The sequence below is a fragment of the Piliocolobus tephrosceles genome, chromosome 12 (assembly GCF_002776525.5).
Source record: "Piliocolobus tephrosceles isolate RC106 chromosome 12, ASM277652v3, whole genome shotgun sequence".
Taxonomy (NCBI): Eukaryota; Metazoa; Chordata; class Mammalia; order Primates; family Cercopithecidae; genus Piliocolobus; species Piliocolobus tephrosceles.
In genome coordinates this window covers 60,455,149-60,474,435 of record NC_045445.1, presented here as the reverse complement: position 1 = coordinate 60,474,435, position 19,287 = coordinate 60,455,149, and positions in this window count along the sequence as shown.

Genomic DNA, 19,287 nt, shown 5'->3' with positions numbered 1-19,287 from the left:
CTTTTTTTAGGGCAGATGAGTAAGAAAAACAGACCAGTGAAAAATTAAGAGGTGACATGTTTAGAGTAAGAATTAATTGTAACTACAGGGTCCCCCAAATGGATATTACAGTCCTGAGATAAACACATGTATATTTGTGGTCATAAGAAAAATCAGTATAAAAGCTGCCCACACTTTTCCTGGAAAAGCGGATATGGTAACTGGGCCTTAAAATACATTTTTTTTAATGGTAACTTTGGTTGCTACTAAAGGAACAGACAGGATAATTAACCACTGGCACTAACATTTTTGTGATTTTTCCTCATGACAAAATTTACGGGTTACAGCAAAGGAAACAGAGAAACTTAGGGGAAATCTACTAGAAATAAAATAAGTAATTATACTAAATGCTATAAAAGTACTGACAAAGTTAGGCTCATTAAAGATGCTCTTGTCAGGTACCAACTAGTTCCATACGTTTCAATAGGTTTTGCACCACAAATTTCTTTAATAGCTAGAAAAATTCATATGAAGACATTCTCTTCAAACTTCTCATGTTAAAATCTTTTTATCTACTGTTTTCTATAATTAAACTTAATGATAGTAATTAATATTGATGGAGTGCTTATTGTACACCAGGAATTATGTGAAACCTTTTGCATGTAGCATCTCATTAAATCCTTATAACCACTCTATGATATGAGTACAGTGAATGGCGCACATTTCAGATATAAAAACAGAGGCTCAGAAAGGGTACATAATCTGCCTGAGGTCAAAAGTCTAGTAAGTGGCACAGCCTGAATTTGAATATATTTGTGTGACTCCAAAGACTGCACTAACCACTAACCAATTTCATCAGTTTGGGACCAGTACACTGAACGCTGTATTTTCATGCATATACTATTGGGTTAGGCAGGACCAGAAATGAATGTTGTTTTCTTTACAGCAAAACTGATTTATCCCACATTTATTGAGCTTCTATTTATCACAATCAAGCATTAGGCATTATATGCCAAAGCATGAGACATAGAAAGATATCTACGATATGGTGTGAGTCTCAGTTCTTTGCAGTTTAGCTGGGGGAAAGCAGATAAAGAGAGGGATGAGCTATGGAGTATAATCACAGGGTGCTACAGGGGCAGAGAGGAGGAGCACTGAACGAGTTTGGTGGGTTCAAAGAAGGTGTCTCCAAAGTCGAAGTGAGACTTTAGATAGAAAGAGTTAGATTTAAAAAAGGAGGTGGGTATAGTAGAAAAACTGGCCGTATAGGCAGAGGGAGCATGTTGCATAGCAACCTGGAGAGTGGAGAGAGTACAGAACATTTGCAGAATTACAAGTAGTTCTGTAAAAGTACTATGAAAAAACTGTTTAGCTGAGCGCATTGTTTAAACTTACCTGTTTCATGCCAATGAGTGGGTCTCTAGCCTCAGTGATCCACTGAGGAGTGTCCTAAAGATAACGGAATTATGCTTTGGGAGTACGTTTCATTCCTACATTTCTTCAGTGGTGAGAAAAATATTTAACATCTAAAGCCTGTCTACTTTCAACTGTCCCTTGGATTCAAGGAAAGTAGAGACTGAGGATTATTTAGTATCTTGAATAAAATGTTGGTACCTTAGCTGTTTGGTAGGATATGTAGAAGCAGTTTGAAACCCTATACCCAAAGTATTTCAAAGAAACCAGCCATAACCATCTCTGAGTTAGTACACAACAAACAAAATTCATTAAGGTTGTATAGGCACTACTATTAGAAAGCCAGACTCAGAACAAATTGTCATACTATATATGTGAATATCTGATCCAATTTGGATAATGAAAAAAGTATGCCCACATATGTTTGAATTGGCAGCCAGTTTGTAGCATGCTAGGCAGATGATTGAAAAAAATGTGGACAAAGCATCTATGTTAAATGACATGATATCCCTTCCACTGTGCTTGTCTACAATAGTGTAGGCGAACTCTAAGCAAAAATTACTTTTAGTATTATGGCTCTCTACTACATAACCATGAAAAACAATTCTTGAGCATGGAATCTTGCAAGATTTTTCTGCCCAATTTAACATATACTTATTGATCAACTACTACATGCTAGACACTGTGTTCTTTCTAGTAAAAGACCTAAAACTAGATTGCAATATAGTAAAAGGGAAGAAACTAGTACATAATTAAAATACTGAGGCAGCCAGACACAGTGGCTCATAACTGTAAACCCAGCATTTGGGGTGTCCCAGGTGAGGCCAGTGTTCCAGGCCGAAAAGAGTGACGGTCGTGATCAACTCAGTATACCACTGGAGGCTATATGAGTAAACAGTAAACTGTTCTCATGAAAGCCAGATATTGGCAAACTGACAAACTGCGTCTACTGCCCAGAAGGAATGCTGAGGGCAGTCACGACCCAAGCACAAGTGTTTCTTGTGATTAGGCAAATCTGAAGCCTGTCAGCAATAATGTGAACCTGTGATCAATCAAGCAGCTGACCAACCATTACCTCCTCCTCCCTGCTCTTTCTACCCAATAACTATGAAGGGCTGTGGAAGCTCAGGGCAGCTGCTGCCTTTGCTCAATAGAAGCAGGGAGCCCTTTTCTTCTTCCCCTGGCCCCTTCTTTAAACAGTTTCTTTTTTCATTTCTGCATTCATCCTCCTTTGTTCAGTCTCGTAATGACAGTCTCAAGTAGTAACAGTAGTAACTGTCATAATGACGGTCTCAAGTAACAGTAGTAACTGTCCTAGTGACAGTCTCAAGCAGTAATTGTGGCAGTCTGCCACAGGCCAGGAGTTCAAGACCAGCCTGAGCAACACAGCAAGATGCCATCTCTAAAAAAAAATAAATACAAAAATTAGCTGAGTGTGCTGGCACATGCCTGAAATCCAAGCTATTTGGGAGGCTCAGGCAGGAGGAATGCTTGGACTCAGGAGTCTGAGGATTCAGTGAGCCATGAACATACCACTGCACTCCAGCATGGGCAACAGAGCAAGACCCTGTTTCAAAAAAAAAAAAAAAATCCTGAGGCAGTGTTTAATAATATATGGAGAAATTTCCAAAGGCTTAATGGAGGTGGTATTTTAGCTGTTCTTTAAAAGGAACATGAAATATCAATAATTGAAATTAGAAGAAAAATATTCTGAGCTGTGAAAAGAATAAAATGTGTTGCTTCTTGAGAGCTCATTATTTGTCAGGAACTTTTAAAAACATTTCATATGTTTAGCTCATTTAATTTTTATAGCAACCTGTGTAACAGGTATTACCATTAGCTACCTTATATTTGTGGAAAATGATTTACGGAAAAATCAGAAAGATGAAATAACCTGCCCGAGGCCACACACCTCGCAAGTATTAGAGTTAAGATTCAAACTAAAACAATCTAACCCACGAAGCCCATAACCTTAACTGTTCTCTCTTATTATACAAGTAAAGTATATTTTTCGGCAGAGACAGAAAAATATAACAATGTGTTTGGAGCATGTTAAGTATTCTAGAGCTGATGGGGCCCAGTATGTGATACAATTAACTGTAAAGAATGGAAAAAGCAACTAAGATAATAGTCAATAATCAAAAACTTTAAAACTCATTCTAAGAAATTTTTAGTTCATTAAAAATTAATGATTGGAATCAGATTAAGGAGAAATAATGACTTTTGTGGAGGCGAGTGACATAATGCAACCCACTTTGGGAATAAAAGGGTAACAATACTGTGAAGAATATATTTGCAGATAAAGGCATCCAGGCAAGAGACACAAGAAGGGAAGGCAATGAAAATACTTGATGTCTCTTCTATTAGAAGCGCTGCTTTAGATAAGTGGAGACACAGACAATGAATGATACACTCGAATTTTGGTGTGAGAATGGACTGTACTAATAGGAATGAAACACTTCAAAGCCCACAGCCCAATTAAACTCCCTAACCATAATATCATTTATAGTGTAACTGTTTCTAAATTTTCCCAACAAAAAGATACCAGAAAGGTTTTCTCATTCATGACCAAAATGACTAATTGTAATTAAAATAATGCTTAGGAAAGTGTCTTGTGCATGTCAAAAAGTTAACACTGTGAGGATTTGACAAAGCAGCCTGTATCATGATGACTTTTGATTGAGAACTATATGCATTATTTTATAGGTTTATATTTCCCACACTGTCTTCAAGGACACTTTTTAATACATTACCACATCCCTTTAGCATAAATTAAATATGTCTGAATAGTCAAAGCCGTTTATTTATCTCCGAAAGTCTAACTTCCTATAAGAAAATGACTTAAATATGGAAAATATCTGGCTCAATTAGTTGCTAATTTCTTAAGAGGACTGAATGTCAAACGTGAAGTGCAAGTTACTGCCGTGGAAAATACTGTGTAGTTGAAAGAAGGAATTCATTGTGTTCTTAGATTCCAAGAGGGAGTATAATGTAGTGGTTAAACGTGCAGTTTTTGGACAACACTACTTGGATTCAAATTTCACTTCCATCACTAATTGGGTTGACTTTGATCAAGTTACTTAACAACCTTGTGCCTCAGTGTTACCATTTGTAAAATAAAAGCGATAATATAACCGATTTCAGTTAGTGAAAACTAGGTGTATGAGTTTATTCTCCCATTGCTATAAAGAACTACCTGAGACTCAGTAATTTATGAAGAAAGGACGTTTAATTGACTCAAAGTGTTGCAGGACTTTTTCTCAGCTCAGCTAAAGGCAGGGTCCTTGTTACACAACCACAAAAATTTAGGCTCGCAAACAATTTGAATGGTGTGTAAAGCAGGGTTTTTTTGCGTGAAAAGGAACAAAAGGTGGGAATAAGGACTCGGAAAGGCCAGGGTTCATGCTAGAGTGCTTCCTGTACACAGCTTGAATCCCAGGTTCCACACAGGAAGAGCAGAGGCCAGGCTCCTCCCTGCTGCAAATGGCATAAACTTCCCTAGGTTCCCCCCCAGTGCGCAAGCTGCTTGTAGTTTCTCCAGGGACCCCCTTCTACCTGGCTGTGTCATTCCTCCCTCTAAAGAAGTACATCTAACTGTCCTAAGAATAAGGATAAGGACGAAGACCAATCTTAACTGCTTTCTGCTGACAGAGAGGGCTGTTTTAGAGAAATGGCAGTCAGAACTCCCTCAGAGGCCTATCTAAAGGTTCCCAGCAGAGGAAGCCATGGTCCAAAGCTCTGGTTGCATGACTGTTTGGAGTTTGATGGCCTGAAGGCAAGAACAGACAAACCGGGCTATTAGAAAATGTATCAAAATGCAACAAGGGAAGAGGTAAGGACTGCTAAAAAAATTCTGAGTCCTTTTACTAGTTTGCACAGGGAGAGGGAGTCCAGAAGGCCAACTGGTAAAACTTAACCCTTTTGCTGGCATATTGGAATTCTTGGTTTCCTTCCCCTGAGTCCGATCCTAAGCCAACCAGTTTAAGGTTTGGGAAATTAACCTTTCCCAGTTTGGATGATGCATCCGAGGGGAGTGTCCCATAGTACAGAGACACAATTACCTAACTGTGAAGAGAGGACTGAGGACGAGAAAGGAAAAAAGAAGATGCCTTTTAAAGCAGTCCCAGGAGGGCCAGGCACGGTGGCTCATGCTTGTAATTCCAGCACTTTGGGAGGCCGAGGCGGGCAGATCACGAGGTCAGGAGATCAAGACCATCCTGGCTAACACGGTGAAATCGTGTTTCTACTAAAAATACAAAAAATTAGCCGGGCGTGGTGGTAGGCACCTGTAGTCCCAGCTACTCGGGAGGCTGAGGCAGGAGAATGGCATGAACCCGGGAGGCGGAGCTTGCAGTGAGCCAAGATGGTGCCACTGCACTCCAGCCTGGACAACAGAGCGAGACTCCGTCTGAAAAAAAAAAAAAAAAAAAAAAACAGTGCCACAGATTCAGGACGTCTTCAAAAGGGGTACAGACTGAAGATGAATGGCTACCCATCTAGAAAGAGGGGAGCAGACATCCCTGGTTCCCTTTTCTTCCTACCAGACACCCGGGGTACATGAGGGAGAGAATGAATAGTATCCTTTTTCCCTCTTCTGTCTTGCATCCTCAAGTCCCAGCAACTTTGGCAGATGCAGCCATGAGTCTAAAAGCAGCTTGCACCTATGAGGCAGGGAGGTCTAGGGAGTGGGACTTATGTGCTCTTATCCACGTATGTCCTCTCTCCCCCGTCAGTAGCCTTGAATTCCCTAGACTTCATTTATGCCATGGATACTAATGCAGCCTTTATCCATGAAACAGGAAGCTTGGGGTTGCCTAATTAGCAGGAATCAGCCAGGCTCACCTGCACTGTGCCTTTTAAGTTTCATTATCAGTTGCCTTTGCATCCCCCAGATCCAGTTATTCTTCTTAGGGCTTTGACCCAAAGCTTGGAATTGAGTTTGAGACAAAAATATGTCTTGAGGTAGAGCGGGTTGCATGAACTCCTCATAATAAGCCCAATGCTAAAGTGAATCTGTGGAACTGAAGCCTCCTCCAACAAGGGAGAGAAAAGGATGTATTGTGACACAGCCAGATAGCTGGCAGCTATAATTATGCTTGCTAGAATTTGGGTGCATCGTGCCTGGCTTTGCTTATCTCCCTTGGTCTTACTTTCTCAAAATGAAACCTTCGAGTAATAGGCATCCTATTTATGCTCATCACCTGGCAGGATTTGCAGGATAATTTCTCAGAACTAGAATACTGATCCAGATTTTTACATTACCCATCCCTCTTATTCTTTCTGAGCTGCAGCTGGAGATTGCTGGTTGGTTCACAGGAACGAGAAGAATTACTCCAAAAATATAGTTGAAAACTTAAAAACAACTAGTGAGTATTAGAATTTAATTACAAATACATGATAAGTTTTGAAACATGATTTCTCTCTCTCCAGTCCTCATGTTTGTTAAGAAACAAATCATCATAAGACTGAGTGGTTTGCAAAGTACACTTTAGTCTTATACTTGGCCTGATTATTTGCATAAAGTGCAGCAAGAATAATTATTTCTACACAGACCTTTTGGATTGGCTTTGGTGGAACTCTGTTCTCCAAGGAATTTCAGAAAACATCTTTTAAAGCAGAGCCCAACCACGAGTTTATCCTCAAATAGTTGTGAGTTGGGTGATTCTCTCCTCTTAAGTTTCCAAGATAAACTTGGAGCTCCTGGACTTACTAAAAAGTGACATTCTTTACTGACCATAGGACAGAAACCCTGTACAGAGACTGCAAAAGATGAGAGTATGAGGCCAATCTCCCCACTGAGCTTTTATCAGCTCTGCAAGTTGAGATTGATTCTTTAAAATGAAGCATAATTTTCCAGTCAAAGCCTTGGTAGAATGACCAGTGTTTCCAATTGCATTCTGTTGCCAAAAGCAAATAAAAAATTGGATTCTTACTGTACTGATGCAAACAACTATATTGCCATAACTTAAGAATACTCACAGATAGGTTCTAAATTCTAGAGGAAACAGGCAGAGAGAAACAAACATGCTCCAAATTTTGTTCCCAGGAGTATACCTTACTCAATTATTAAAGACTATAAACAGCTCAAAATAAATTTGACTCTGAAAAACAAAACATGGATCAGCAGTATTCCAAGCAAAAGTCAAGAAGATTGCTGCAGTTTTCTGAGTTCAGTCCATTTAGTTAACTCTGGTTTTTCTTGATATTTGTGAACATTATAGCTCTTCATGAGTTCTGAACATTTTGCTTTATTCCAATGGTACAATCTCTAAAGTTATCAGAATCCTGTAACAGGGAGCACCTGTTACAGTTCTATAGCTTATTGTAAACCATCTTTTGAAAGGGATTAAAACAAGACAGCAATTGTCTATGAATAACAAAATGTCCAGAGTAGTTATAATTAGAAACACAATTGACAAAGAAGTTTGGTTATCTCCATGGTTTAGAATAACTTAACAACCTTAATTATGAATGATAGCACATACTTAGACATTTTAGAAATCCCATACAATTTTGGAATTATATATTAGTATTATTTACTAAGATGCAACATAAAGAAGATTGAATGTCATTTTGGCAATCCCATGTACCTAAACATGTCAAATAATCCTGTTTATCTGTCTTTTCTGGATATTCCAGGGGCCCTCTGGAATATCAGAAAAGCCAGGTGTTGGGAAAGACAACTTTGAAACTGAAGTTTGCTTTTGGGAAGCCTTTTTAATATGTTTAAAGCATTTGTTTGAACCTTCAACTTTTTCCTAATTTAAAACAATCCTTTAGCCCTAGGCAAATATTTACATTCCCAGGCCTTCTTATAAACTTTTACAAAGCAAACAAACAAAAAACACACATTTTACTATTCTTACACACCTTGTATGTAAATCTATTTCCAGTAATTTCAATTACATGTTATAATGGTAACTCCTAGCAATTTTTAACTTCAATGTAAAACCTGGTCAGTCATTTTTTTGTGTGCTAGGTACAGCCAATGTTTGATTCCCAGCATAATTAAGGGTGTGGTTAGTCCCATATGTCCCAAGGCCTTACCAATTGTGAAGCCGGCAAATTAATTAGGCCAAATTACTTAGAGCTGTTTTTACAGACATCATGCACAGTACACACACAGACAGGCAGAAGAAAACCCAGTCGCTGGGTGGGCCATTTAACAGACAGGGCTAGGAAAACACACAGATATCAAACCAGAAAATAACTCCCTAAGGCAGGATTGCTAAACAAAGCCTTGCCACCAGAGTTACAAGCCATGCCTGCAGAATGTAAAACAAGATGGAGGCTTGCTATCACAACCAAAGTTTGCAGAGAATATAAATAAATAGTGATAGTTGTTGGGCCTGGCCTAGTAAAAACTAATTTGCTCCAGACGACCACCAGAGTACTGCAGACGACCACCAGAGTAAGTGCCAGAGAATAAGCAAGTAAGCAGGGTAAAAGAAAACTATTAACTTGCCAATGTGAAGGAGGGGCGACATTCACCCGTCTCCGACGGCGGAGGCCAACGAAGTCGCGTCGGCGTTCTCGAGCGAGGTTCCCAGGACCACCCAGGAGCAGGGGCCAAAGAGGTTACTGCCCAGCGCCTGCTGGGAGCGGCTTTTATGTCCTGGCCTGGGAGTGGGCGGGCAGTGGGCGGCACATAGGCGGGTCGGGGGCGGGGCGGTAGGCGAGGCTAGGTAGGTTTCGAGTATCTCCGTCGGACGTCAGACTGCGCCTGCGCAGTCGACCTGTGTCTTTCCTGGGGCGGGAAAGTTGACAATGAAGAACCCGGAAATGCGCCATTTTAGTCCCTTTGTTCTTTTGTTCCCTCCCTCCCTCCGTCCAGACAAAAACATCTTCAAAAAGGGAAAAAAAAGATTAAAGGTTAACTGCTGATGGGGTAGAGAAGGGGAAGAAAAGAAACAGTTTTAAAATGCCTAGGGAAGAGCCTCTTATTCTTATGCAAGTGGTTCCTCCACCACGGAGACAAGTTTAATTGCTGTGAGTAAAAGCTGACCTTCCTGGCCTGGGGAGAAGGAGACTCTGGGTGCTTGGCAGAAAATGCCAGCCAGCCACCTATGGCTCTTTGGGCCACGTATCCCAGTCCCAGCCTTGGCAAACAGGGCAGGGTGAAGCAGATCCAATGCTCATCAGTACCTCCGAAAAAGGAAAGAAAAGGCCATTGAAAGGCTGGGTTGGTTCCCGACCCCGGGGAGCAACAGGGGGTGGGGGTGTGGTTTCACATAAGCTCAGAAGTCTGAGGATGAAAAACGACAGTGAGAGGTTTTGAGTCCCCACTTCACTCATCACTTCTGGAGACCCCACTTTGCACGCCAAAAATGTTGCAGGACTTTTCCTTAGTTTAGATAAAGGCAGGGTCCTTGTTAGCCATGAAAATTTAAGCTCACAAACAATTCGAATGATGAGTGAAGCAGGGTTTCATTGGATGAAAAGGAAAAAAAAAAAAAAAGGGTGGGGGGGAACAGGGACTCTGCAAGGCCAGAGTTGATGGTAGAGCACTTCCTGCCGGCAGCTTGATTCCACACAAGAAGAGGAGGGGCCAGACTCCTCCCTGCTGCAAATGGCCCAAACTTCCCAAGGTTCAACCCCAGAGTCCAGGCAGCTTGTAGTTTCTCCAGGGACCCCCTCCTAACTGGCTGTTTCAAAATTTCACAGGCTGTACAGGAAACATGACTGGAGAGGTCTCGGGAAACTTACAAGCACGGCGGAAGGCGGAAGGGAAGCAGGCATGGCTTACGTGACCAGAGATGGAGAAAGAAGGTGAAGAGAGAGGTGCCACACACTTTTAAACAACCAGATCTCATGAGAACTCATTATCACGAGGACAGCAAGGAAAAAATCCTCCCCCATGATCCAATCACCTCGCACCACACCCCTCCTCCAAATTTGGGGAATACAATTAGACATAAGATTTGGGCAGGGGTGCAAATCCAAACTATATCACTAGGTGAGTTAATATATACAAATGTAAAGCTCTTAGAATATTGCCTGGAACATGCAGAAGTCAACAAATGGCAGCTTTAAGATTGTATAGAGATTTTACATCAAGAGCTATGATTATCATATTATTTTCCTATTAAGTGAGTGGGTTGTCTTTGTGTTAATAAGAAGAGTGAACATAAAATCTTTACCCATAATGACTGCTTACCTTTAAAAAATACCCAATTCGCTTTGTGTCAGAACTAGGAACAGTGTTAAATACCCTTTGTGTTGTCAGAGTAAATAAAATCTTGGCTTCATCATTAGTGATCAGAAAATGGCTGATTAGAAATATCCATGCAGAATTTACTGACATTTCTTTAATTCTGAACATTCATTGTATATGTCTGTTATAAATGTTGTTGCTGATTAGCTTGTATATAGGAAATGAGTTAAACTGCATTTAAAGCATCCAGGGAAAAAATCATAATACAAGAGGGAAAACTAAAAGGCTTGATTTCTTTCTTTCTTGAAAGCTGATAGGCATTTCATAATCATAAGTATTTCTGGTCTACAGATAGATTTCAATAAGCTTCTCCTTGGACATTTTTGATAGGGGATCAAAATTTTTTCCTTCCTCTGTGAAAAGCATATGTATATGTTTGGACACCTTCAAAAAGTGATGAAATTGAACAACATCCTTCAATGTCATAGGTTTATTTCCCTATGATCAAAGTTCCAATTACCTAACACCTTCCTTGTAATGCTTAAAGAGTGTAGGAATGAAAGGTGGAGAATGTGGCAAGATATGCAATGGGAAATGATCTTTGATCCCAACAAGGGAGTAGACATTGCCGTATAGAGTAAAATAGAAATATATTGACAGATCTGGTTTGGTAGATTTATAGTGATTAAGCCAAAACATGACCCCTTAAGCTCATGATAACCTAATTGGATATTCAGTGGAAATGTATGCCTTTAGTGTTGTCTCTTTATTTCAGCAAACATCAAAATGTGAGTCAAAAATGAGAAAGAGGGAGGAAAAATGAGTTATTGATTTTCTCATGTTGTCTTAACCTGGAGCCTAACTGAAGGTCAGTATATGTATCCATCTCAAAGACTGACTTTTGGATAAGCTCATGGTTTCCTGAAATCACGTCAAAAAAGGCTAATTAATATTCTACAGATGCTATAGAAAAGACAAAGAAATTATTTCAGCTGACACAAACATTCTCTGAGGAAAATCAGACCCAGAAAACTAAACTGCAAAATAATTTGACTGCTTATCAATAGCCCAGATAAAAGAGGGAATATCTCGATTGGGTCAGTGGGTTGGATACAGGGCAGAGATGGAGACTTTGAGCATTTTGTTAATCATTAATCTACAGAAGAATCTAAAAAACTTGTATTTATATGTCAGGGACTAACATACTTCTGTCTTCAGTTCTTCCTGTCTGTATCAATAAATGTGTATGTTATCTTTGTCTTTTCTATACTGTATCGTGGTAAAACTCATGAGAAGAAAAACCTGACTTATTATGGGATACACAGAATAACTAGATGGAAAATAAAACAATACAATTCCCTGATTCACTGCAATGGTACTCTCTCTCTAATTCTTTCCTGCCTCTTGTCCACAGCTTCCTCTGCTTTTATGTTGTGTATTCCGGTACATAATTACTGTCCATGCAGCTTCTGCCTTCCAATATCTCACAAAAGAGACTTGGAGAACTGATTTGTAATAAAAAGGAATGAGAAAAACCTGGTTCATGCCTGGCTTGTGTGCCTAATACATAATCCAAGTTTCTGATAGAGCATTAAGAAGCATTCACAAAGAAGATGGAGTGTGATTAAAAATGTGTACAATATTTCTTTTGGGGATGACGGAAATCTTCTCATGTTAGATATTGATTATGGGTGCACAACACCGTAAAATTCTAAAATTATTAAAATGTACACTTAAATTAGGCAGATTTTATTATTTGTATATCTTAATACACTATTAAAAATAATGGGCAAGAAATTATCTTAGGACAAATTCGTAGAGTGCGAAAACTTCTATGAAAATAGAAAAGTAGATATATTTAGATGTCATGTCTACAGCAGAAATGCTCATTTTGGGGGGTTTGTGAACCACTCTCATGGGAAAAAAGGCCCTCATGCCCTACTCCATTCAATCCTAATTTACTATGGTAAGGAAAGCTACACCAAGATCCCTCCCTGAAGACAGGGGAAGTTTCAGCTATATGAAACAGCTGCTTGATTCTTTCACAGGAGACTTAACTTAAAACTTTCAGCAGTAAAGTGTCTCAGAAGTTCTCTCTTTTTTCTCTCTCTCTCTTTTCTACTCCTGAACTTGCCCTAGATTCAAATACCTCTTGCCTGAGCTTTTGGACTGGCCTCCTGTCCAGCTGAAAGTCATTGAATATTATAGTCTACTTATTACAGTACACAAAATGTTTCATAGTTTGCAAACAGCCACTATTCCAGCTATATTTTCAAAAATATTTTGCTCAAGACCAAAGGTCTGTCTTCCTTTGTATCCTTGAAGCTAGCAATTGCTCTGACCGAGAAGGGTACACAATAAATAAGACTTTTACTTCACCTTAGATAAAAAATAGTTTCTAACCTTTGAACAAGACTGTTTAAACAATACTCTAAAGGGAAACTACTGACAAATTGACATAGACATGAGAGAACCAAGTTAGTCTTACAAGTGGCCCCTCAATGGTACTGTGCCCTGTATCAAATGAGGCTAATTGAGTTCCACAATTCGTTGAGGATTATCTCACGACTTCATCTTTCTTTCCAGAATTCATGTATTTTCCAGCTTTAATGATAAGATAATTCCATTTGCTTTATATATTTAAGAAATTTGAAAGTGGCTCTTTTTCATTCATCACACTTCAGAGTCTTTTGTATAATTCTATGTAATTTAAGTCTGAAATAATTTACCCTTGTAAGTTGAGGTAGAAATATTTCCTGGCTTTGAATTCAAACCCCCGAATGTATCTTTTTTCCTGATACATTTGCAGCCTCATAGCTAAAGGTTTTAGGAAGCCCCAAATATTTCCCTGCTCTCATCTGTCTCCCACATTTAAGACCCAGCCAAAACTCTCCTCTCCTAATAAGTCTTTTCTGATTGCTTCACTTGTCTTTCATATAAAAATACAAATTCTACTGTTACCAATTATATCCCAAAGATTGGATTAGTCAGTTAATGCCAAACTAGAGTGATTTCTTCTTAAGGGATTTCTCCTTGAAGACAAATCATGTTGTATTTTCATAACTCCACAAAGATTACAACATGATGATGATATCCATAACTACATGTGAATAGATGATTGCTGATTTGAAACATACACGAATTGATGGATGTTAACTGCCTTAGTTGTTCATTTAGATGTATCTGAAATGATACATTCTGTATTTTATTGTTTGTATTCTAACAGAACTACAGTCAACCGTTCACATCCATAGGTTCTGCATTCATGGATTCAATCAACCTTGGATTGAAAGTATTTGAAAAAATAATTGCATCTACTAAATATTTACAGGCTTAATTTTCTTATCATTATTTTCTGAATACTATAGAATAACAACTATTTACATAGTGTTTATATTATATTAGGTATTACAACTAATCTGGAGATTATTTAAAGTATATGGATGGCTACACATAGGTTATATGCAAATATTATACCATTTTATATTAGAAACTCGAGCATCCATGGGTTTTCACATCCAAGGGAGTTCCTAGAACCAATGCTCCATGAGTAAGGATAACACTCCACTTCTAAGATGACATAGATGAAAACTTTATGGGATTTAGAAGCATTACAAATATCAAGGAATTACATTTTATTATTGTAAGACCAGGGATACGGATTACATAAAAAGATAGGACATATAATGTTGGAATTTTGAAATTAGATACCAAACATTATAAATATATTTAAAGTGTTGCTTTAAATATATATTTTTTTACTTTACTCAATGCACCTATGTTTAATTAACTTTATTTTAATTAGTCTTATCTAGTAATATTTTCTGAGCTGGTTGTTAGACTTAATTATCTTTAATTCTAAAATCCTTTGGACTTGACCAAGTGCAGTGGCTCATGCTTGTATTCTCAGCACTTTGGTAGACCAAGGCAGAAAGTTCACTTCAGCCCACAAGCTCCGGTCTAGTCTGGGAGACACAACAATACCTCATCTCCACAAAAAAAATAAAATAAAATAAGTAGCAGCATCTGATGGCACGTGCCTGTAGTCCTTAGCCACTTAGGTTGGGGCAGAAAGACTCTTGAACTCTGGGGTCTGAGTTTACATTGAATTATGATCATGCTACTACACTTCGTCCAGCCTGGGAAACAGAAAGAGACCCTGTCTCCAAAATAAACAAATATATAAATAAAATAAAATATCATATGATAAACTCAAAAAAAGCAACCATACTTGAATAGTTTATAAATCTATAAGTCTCCAACCCACACCCTCTCTACAGCCCTATGTAATGGAAATGAAGCATATACTTTTTAAATTATTTCCTACTCATATAGAGAATCTTTTCCCTAGACCACCACAAGACGTGAGAATGATTTATAATGCTATTATTTGATGAAAGATGTCAGTCACAGTACACACAACCATCCGAAATCTACTCTTCAGAAGCACCAAGATGGCTGACTAAAGCATCTAGTGTGTGCTGCTCTCACAGAGAGGAAACAGAGTAGGGTGTAAACACTAGCTCTTTAAGTGACTCTTCTAGGAGGCCACATTGGGATTCATAAAGGAAACCATGGTAACCCGGAATTCATAAAGGAAGCCATGGTAACCCATGGAGAACAGAGAGGAGCGAGGCAAGACAGTCACCCATTCAGGATTGGCCTAGGGCGGGGAAAGGGTGAGTAAGAGCCCCCAGAGACCCACAGTTTTGCCATGGACCTTTGCAATCCTGGGCACAGGGAATCCCTTCTGACCCCACAGTCACCATACTGACACAGAGAGCTATCTCTAGTCTAGATAAAACCACTGCTTAAGCCCATGAAGGGCCACATGGGCCTTGGATCCCTGAGAAGCCCTGGGCCAGCTGCCACAGCCCTGCCAACAAGGGAGGTCAAGCTCTTTTGTGCGTCTCTAGGATAGAAGCCACATCCACGGTGCTGAGGGGCAGATTGCCTGTAGTCCTTGCCTCCACTGCACGTTGCCAGGCAAGGTCCAATGGCCTGGCCACCCCCACCCCCACCTAAGTACTCCTGCTGATCCCAGCCCTCCATTTCTCTGGGACAGAGCTCCTATTGCCATTGCTGCAGTCCCCACCCCTGCTGTCCTCAGGCTGGGGAGGGAGGGAAGAGCACAAGAACTGTCCTTGTAGGCCTCAAGCACAAGAACTGCCATGGGCGTGCAGCACGATGCTGCTTCCACATGGAAAATCAGCCAGACTGTTTTCCAGGGACGTCCCAGCTTATGCTACTCTTCACAGCACAGGGCCTCATGGTGTGGTCATGCTGTGGTTACCAGCATAGCCACCTCACCCCCACGTGATCACTTCAGTCAGTGACAGCCCCGTGTTTTGCTGAGGTAGGGCTCCCAGAGACAACCCACAGTGTCTCTGCCATTGGGACTGCAGTAGTACCTGCCCTTGCTCCCCCAAGGCTATGGAGGAAACAAAGAGCCTGTTTGTTTTTGCATGCCTATAGCACCCAACAGCTGTCCAACAGATAGGAGGCCAAACTGTATTCCCAGCGAGACCCTGATGCCCCTGTTCTTTGCTAGGCAGGGCCTCCTGGCTTTGACCTGCAGCATAGTCACCCCACCTTTGGCTAATCACTCTGATCAGCTATGGCACTGTTTCTCTGGGGTGGAAATCGACAAGCCCTCTGCCACCTGCTGCCACTGCAGTAACCATTCTTGCTGCCCTGGGGCTTGGAAAGAAACAAAGAGCCTAATTACTTTGCTCACCCCTCTAACATCCTGAAGCTACCCTATGGAGAAGAGGCCAGACTGTCTTCCCCATGAGCCCCCACCACTCCGCTCTTCATCAGGCAAGGCACCTAGCTTCAGCAAACAGTGCAACTGCACCAACGCTAGCTGATCACTCCAATTGGCCATGGCTCTGTGTTTCTCTAGGACAAAATCCCACAGTCAAGTAACAGGTACTCTGCCATTGCTGCCAAGGTCCCTGCTTCTGCTGCCTAAAAGCTGGGGAGGAAAAAAAAAAAGCCTGAGTTCACCCCAGGACTATAGTGAACAGTTTGGGTGTACCAAGCCAGATCTGTGGCAAGAATTTGAGCAGAAATGCAACCCACACTCTCAGGACACTAAGAGGGATGAGTTTATGGGCTCATGGGCTGCCACAGGAGTACGGCATGCCTCCCTCAACAGGGCCATCAGGGAAAAGGTGTGGCTTATCTCCCAGCTACAGCCTCTGCCCAAGGGAGCTCCACAGATTGGAACAGTTAACCAAATAAATGTAGGTGCAGTGCCAGTGATTGGAGGCGGCTACCTTAAGGCCCAGGTGTGGACCTGGTGAACGGGTCACCTCTCTCCTCAGTACACCACAGAGCATAGCTACAAAGTAACTGAGGAATATCAAAGGAGCCATGCAGCTGAGAAACAGCCTGTCTACCAGCCATTACTCATAAGCACCATCTACCATATCACAGCATAAATTAGGACCTCAAAAATGCTTTGCTAACATACACCTCTGTGAGACTGAGAGAAAAATATTCAGCCACAAATAAAGGCCTTACACAGAGCCCTGGACCTTTTAAAACATCCAGAAATGAGCCCAACTGATTATACTCAACTTATACCACAATTAAAGGAACACCAGTCCTCCCAGAAGAGAATCAGCCCAAGAACTCTGGCAATTCAAAAAGCCAGATGTCTCTATACCTCCAAATGAGTCCAATAGCTCTGCAGCAATAGTTTTTAACCAGTCAAAAAAGACTAAAATGACTGACATTGATGGCAAGAAATCTCAGTGTGATTCATGAGAAAGTTGAAACCCAATCCAAGGAATCCAGTAAAACAACCCAAGAACTGAAATACAAAATAGCCATTTTAAGAAAGAACCAAATATAATGCCCAGAGCTGAAAAATGTACTACAAGAATTTTATAATACAATCTGAAGTATTAACAACAGAGTAGACCAAGCTGAGGAAAGAAACTCTGAGCTTGAAGATCAGTTCTTCAAATCAACTTAGACAAAAATAAAGATAAATGAATTTTAAAATACGAACAGAACCTCTGAGTAATTTGGAATTACACAAAGAGACCAAATCTACAATACATTGTCATTCCTGAGAGAGAATAAATACCTTGGAAAATGTATTTTAGGATATAGTCTGGGAAAAGTTTCCTAATCTTGCTAGAGAGAGGTTCACACACAAATCTAAGAAATACAGAAAACCCCAGCTAGATACTAGATACAAGATGACTATCCCCAAAAGAGTCATCAGATTCATTATGATCAACACAAAAGCAAAATTATTAAAGGCAACTAGAGAACAGTGTGAAATCATGTAGAGGGAACCCCATTCAGGCCAGCAGCAGGTTTCTCAGCAGAAAACATAGAAACCAGAGGAGATTGGGAGTGTATTTTCAGCATTGTTAAGAAAAAAAAAATATTCTAACCAAGAACTGCATTGCACTGAACTAAGCTTCATAAGTCAGAACAAAGTAAAATATTTTTCAGACAAGCAAACACAGAGGAAACTTATTTTAACAAGACCAGCCTTACAACAGTTTCTTAATGAGTGCTAATCATAGAACTGAAATAATGACACCTGCTACCACAAAACACACTTAAGCACATAGCCCACAGATGCTATAAAACAATCACACAATCAAGTCTACATAACAACCAGCTGATGACATGATGACACGATCAGAATCTCACATATCAATAGTAACCCTGAATGAAAATAGACTAAAGGCAATGTTTAAAAGGCACAGCATGGAAATCTGAATAGGAGGGTAAGACTCAACCATCTGCTGTCTTCAAGAGACCCATCTCACATGTAATGACACTGACAGGCACAAAGTAAAGAGATACAGTAAGACCTACCATGCAAATGAAAAACAAAAATAGAGAAAAAGTTGCTCTTCTTATATCAGATAAAACAGATTTTAAACCAATAAAAATTCAGAAGGACAAAGAAGGACATTACATAATAATACATGGTGCATCCCAACAGGAAGACTTTACTATCCTAAATATATATGCACCAAACACTGGAGCATGGAGATTATAAAAGAAGTATTCTAGATTCTAGAAAAAGATTTGCACAGTGACAAATTAATATTAGGAGATATCAACATCCCACTGAGAGTGTTAGACAGATCAGCGAGGCAGAAAACTAACAAAGAAACTGGATTTAACCTTAACACGTGATCAACTGCACCTAATAGACACCTACCAAAAACTCTACCTAACAACCTCAGAATATACATTCTTCTCATCTGCATATGGAATATATTCTAAGATCAACCACATGCTCAGCCATAAGATCAGACTCTATAAATTAAAACAAATTCAAATCATACCAAATACACTCTTGGACCACAGTGCAATACAAATAAAAATCAATATCATGAAAATATTCTAAAACTACACAGATGTACGGAAATTAAATAACTTCCTTCTGAATAACTCCTGTGTGAACATTGGAATCAAGGGAGAAATAAAAATTCTTTGAAAATAATGAAAATAGGGACAAAATGTACCAACATCTCTGGGATGCAGCTAAAGAAGTGTTTACAGCAAAGTTTACAGTGCTAAACACCTTCATCAAAAAGTTAGATATTTCTCATATTAACAATCTAACTATGCACCTAAAGGAACTCAAAAAAAAGAATGACTCAACCCCAAATATAGCAGAAGAAAAGCAGTAAATAAAATGAGAGAAGAACTTAACAAAATTGAGATGCAAAAATACATACAAAGATCAATGAAACCAA